The sequence below is a fragment of the Pinus tabuliformis genome, chromosome Q (genome assembly GCF_031772625.1).
Source record: "Pinus tabuliformis cultivar Carrire ecotype Pingquan chromosome Q, CPIR1, whole genome shotgun sequence".
Taxonomy (NCBI): domain Eukaryota; kingdom Viridiplantae; phylum Streptophyta; class Pinopsida; order Pinales; family Pinaceae; genus Pinus; species Pinus tabuliformis.
In genome coordinates this window covers 660,244,349-660,249,797 of record NC_142296.1, presented here as the reverse complement: position 1 = coordinate 660,249,797, position 5,449 = coordinate 660,244,349, and the positions used below count along the sequence as shown (strand labels likewise).

General features: G+C 31.7%; 1 pseudogene; it reads left to right on the top strand.

Annotated features, from left to right (window-relative positions):
* The first annotated feature begins 1,019 nt into the window (after nucleotides 1-1,019).
* On the top strand, nucleotides 1,020-3,343 carry LOC149221259 (14-3-3-like protein D; annotated as a pseudogene).
* The last annotated feature ends 2,106 nt before the right edge of the window (nucleotides 3,344-5,449 follow it).

Here is a 5,449-nt window from a genome sequence, read left to right as displayed (position 1 = left end):
TAGGAAAAGCCCTTGACACTAAATTTATTACACCATTTTATTACACATACAAAAACTCTCTATATGAGCTCTCTCAGTCTCTCTCACCACCATTTTATTACACATACAAAAAGCTCTCTCTCACTCTCTCTCACTATGGGGGCTTTAGTGACAAAGCAATACCATATCACGTTGTGTTCATATTGGGGTATAAAAAATAAGAATAAACTAAAACAATATATTGACTATATAATAAAGGTTAAGAGGGGTTTTATATTTTATATAAAATTATATATATTATAAGATATTTTTTATATCAAATATTGGCCAAGCGGGAGGCCAAAAATAGGTAGAGTATCGAGGCCTGTGGGAGAGAGTGAAACCCTTATTCAGAACCTCTGCAACCTATATTCACAACCTTTCACAAACTTTTTTCGCAACCTTCCACAACCACTATTTGCAACCTCTGTTGGGTGAGAGCACAACCTCCATTTGCAATCTCCCACAACCTTTGTTCTTTTGAGTGAGAGTGCATGGAATCTATGTTCTATTGGAAAAACAGAGGAAACATTCATATGTTTGTAATCTAATGGGTTTTAGGTTCAACTTCAGATCCTCTCTGATCTCAAATTCAGACAGAAGTGAACTGATGGACCCTGGTGATTTGTCATTCGTAAAAAAATCACTTGGAAAACATCCCCAACCATAATTCAAAAGTGGGTCCTTGGAGTTAGGCTTGACCTCTAGGAATGACCTGCTTAAAATTGGAAGAAAGCTTCATATTCTTTTACAAAAATGTAGTAGCTTTTAACATGAAATGTTTCTCTCAAAAATGCAAACATGCAACAGTTTACCAAAAATGTTTTATCTTAATAGATATGTAATGGTTGAAATCCTCTTCTTGTTTTTGGTATTCACTGTGATTTATATTCAGTTCTAGGTATCCCTTGGAAAAAATCCTAGTAGAGGAAAAATGAAGTTGTTGCGTTAGGATAGAGCTATGATGTTATGTATGTGTATATTGTTTACTTTGTGTAGAAATGGTTGAAGCCATGAAGAGGGTGGCAAAGATGGACATGGATTTAGATGTAGAAGAAAGGAATATGCTCTCTATTGGGTACAAAAATGTGATTGGGGCTCGACAAGCGTCATGGAGAATAATTTCTTCTATTGAGTAGAAGGAGGAAGCGAAGGGAAATGATCACAACATGAAGCGTATCAAAGAGTATAGACAAAAAGTTGGAGTAGGGCATTCTAATATTTTCCATGATATTATGACCATCATTGACGAACACCTCATTCCTTCCTCCAGTATTGGCGAATCCATTGTTTCTTACTATAAAATATAAATTTTCTTATATTGACCTCTCAAAGCTTTGTGCAACGTGGATATTAATCTTTTGGGTTTTCTCATTTTAGGGGTTATGGATGATGGTTTTTTGTTGTTACACACGAAAGGACACTACTACCATTATCTGGATGAATTCAAAATAGGAAATGAGAGAAAATAAGCCACCAATCAGTCATTGAAATCTTACCGGTTTAAAATTTGATGTATTATAATTTTTAACTATTGAAGGGTTTAATAGTGTAACTGAAAGATAGGGAAATGTTTAAATTTTAAAGTGATCGACTTAACAAACAGGATTTCGTTTTCCAAAGGGTAGGATTTCATTTTCCAAAGGGTGCATCCTGTGGTGAAGTTGATTGTTATGGAGGCTTTCTGAGAATTTGAATTGAAATTGTAGATCCATGGAATTGTCTATTTCTCCACTAAGCTCAATTTGTTTTGGGGATTTCCAGTGGAAGGCATGATTTAGGTCCCAGAAATTGCTTTTCTTAGATTACTTATTGATATGTAGTCATTAATTTCTCTGCCAACGGAAAGTTGGCTGAAGTTCAAAATTTTCACCATATTTTATTTATGCCAGAGACTGTGAATTGCATACTAACTATTGGAGAATCCTCAGGAATTTCTATGCAACATGTGAAAATTGATAAGTGGGATTTTGTTCCCCTTCTAAAACAAGTTGATATATGGGGTAAGAAGCATGCGACAATACTCTTTTAATTCACTTGATGCACCATAATTAGAAGAATTCCCATCATTAGAAGAGTGTGAATTGCATGCTCACTATTGGAGACCTTTTTATTGATCTGTTCCTAGGGAGATTCTACAAAACATGAGAAAACTGAAAGGTGTGATTCTTTTACTTTATAAGGAAAATGGATATCTAGTTAAGAAGCATGTGGCAACTGTCTTTTAATTTTCTTGAAGCTCCATTAGTCCTTTGTGAATGGTGGTAGTTGGAATGCAATGATTTTCATTGGTTATGATTATGCCTTTACTAGATATTTAAAAGAGTTAAACTAACACAGTGGGTATTCTTGAAGATTATATTATACCCAGGTAAATATGATGGCTAATGGGTTGGATCTCTGTTATTTTCTTCCAATGATTTCTTGGGTTGACTAATCTGGCTTAGATGGTGTTGCAGTGTATTTCTAGTTTTCTGATTTTTGAATTTCCTTTTTCACTATTCCCTGAGGGTTATATGAAATAGAAAATAAAGTCACTCTCACAGGTTTCCCTAAAGGTGCATACATAGAACTTAGAATATATCCTATAGACTTAATGAAAGCCAATCTTATTATCCTTCTTGAGAAGTATTTTGCGGCCTTGCTATACTATTCATGGCCTTTTCAGCTAGTATAAGTCCTTCATATAAAATTAATATTGTTCCTATTTCAGGTTTCAAATTTCAATCTACTCTATTAGTTTATTTACAATTTAGCCACATTATTGTGTTTGTTACTCGTATGTGTGCATCAGTATTTTGGGTGAAAAATAGTGTAGTTGTCCTTGTTGATAAGTCTTTTGTTTCCTTGTTATAATATTGATGGTCCTTTCGATTAAAGTACTTAGGTTCAACGAGTTTGGTGAGATAAGTCATTTATTACAATTTACAATGTATTATTGCATACTACTTCAAGTATTGCAGAGTCAGATTTAGCACCAACACATCCAATCAGGCTTGGATTGGCCTTGAACTTCTCTATTTTCTACTATGAAATAATAAATTCACCTTAAAGGTATGCATGTTTCCCTCTTTTCACTGATATACAAAGTATGCTAAAGTAGCCTAGTGCATTTAGAAAGCTTTAGAAGTGAGTAGATGCCAAATTTGTTATGACTATTTTTCATATATATTATGTGTGTTGTGGGGCTTGGAATCTGTCCAACTAAGCTTTTGATGAAGCTATTGCAGAACTTGACACCTTGAGTGAAGAGTCATACAAAGATAGCACTTTAATCATGCTTCTCTTGAGGGATAATCTCACTTTTTGGACCTCTGATCTCTAGGAAGATGGACATAGGATTGAGTTTTCTATTAACTTCTCCAAGTTTTGTATGGGAAACCATTAGATAATTTATCTGATTGTATCAATCATAGATATATTTGTCTAATGCCAAATGTTTATCAAATAACATATGTTTAATATTATGCCACAATGATGCAATCTTCAAAATAGCCTTAAGATCGATTTGGCCCATGTCCTATAAGACACAATCTCAAATGTTCATGAGGAGATCAATTATATATTTCCAAGGAGACAGGTCACCAACTAGGCATAGGTACAAACATGTGTTCATCATCTTCTTTACTAGGTCAGGACAGGACAAAGAAGAATCAATTGTAGCTTTTCCAATTGATGAACTGATAGAGAAGGATAACGGTTTTGATGGTATTTACCCTAGTTAGCAACAATTATTTTTTACTTCTATGTTTTTTCTTGGGAGTCCCTCTCAATTATTTATATTTTCCCATTACCTCCTCTCTTAGTTATGGAACTTTAAGCCTAATGGTTTATATTATAGCTATTTTTTTGCAAGTGGAAATGTTTATCTCAAATACTTTTATTTTTTCATTTCTTTAATTAGTGTTTGATTCCATGGCCTTCTTGATTTTGACTGGTCATTGCAGAGCATCAGTACAATATTTTTAATCTATTGGAGGCTAGAAAGAACATATGTGGAACGACTGGTGATGATGTTAATGATGCATCTACACTAAAGAAGGCAAACACAAGAATTGTTGTTGTCGATGCAACTGATACAACAATAAGTGCTTCTGACATAGTTTTGACAAAGCCAAGTCTGAGTGTTATTATCAGTGTAGTGTTGTCAAGTTGTGCAATTTTCTAGTGAATGAATAATTACACTGTATAGCACTAAATGAATTACTTGTGTATATATATTTATATGAGATATATATATATATATAACTAGCAAATTGAATTCCCTTTTGAACTGCGAGAGATTGTTCACATGAAGATGGACTTTCCAACCAACATTACAGAGTAGATTGTTTACATAGTCTCATTAAATAAGACAACACAAAACAATTATATATATATATATATATATATATATATATATATATGTATATATATATATATATAGATATATATATATATATATATATATATATATGTATATATATATATATATATATATATATATATATATATATATATATATATATATATATATATATATATATATATATATATATATATATATATATATATATATATATATATATATATATATATATATATATATATATATATATATATACATATATATATATATATCACTGTTTTGTGTTGTCTTATTTAATGAGACTACAAAAACAATCTGCTCTGTAATGCATTTGTTGGAAATTCCATCTTCCTGTGAACAATCTCTAGCGGTTCAAAAGGGAAATGCAATTTGTAAATATAGAAGAACGTAGTTGTACCTACTATCTATAAAATTTACAAGAAGACTAGAGTTGAACTTGTATTTTCTAAAAAAAATTCATTAGTGTGCTCCTACATTTTGGTATTTTAAATAAACACACTTAACCATTCTTGAGTGCATAATATTGTTTCGAAGCCAACCATTTTTTGGTTGCCTTGCACATTTATGTATTAACATTATGCTTCTAGTGGACTATCAAATTATCTATTGTTCTGTGTGTGGGTAGGTCATTTGTAGTTGAGGTTTTCCATTTTAAAACGCTAAACTTTTCATTTTTCTTAAGTGATCGGGTTGTGCTATTGTACATTGGCACACTTGTCATGATGCCAAACCATTGAACAGTGAAAATTATGTTTCAAGTCACATTTAACTCACAAGAAAAATATCAAAAAGTGTGACAATAGCATATGAAACCCCCTAACATTCTATTTTTGTATGTTGTTTGAAATAAAGTTTCTCCATTACAAAATAACAAATTATAATCTGTTGTGTTTCATTTGAGATTAAGATGGTTTCATCTGGGAATGAACATAAATGTTTTTTCTTAGTTAAAGTTTCCAAAGAATATGTTGCAACTCCATTTTAAAATCATTGGGTTCTCTTTATATTGTCATTTTATTCTATTTATATCTTGAATTTTCTTTTTACTTCTGAGTTTTTGAA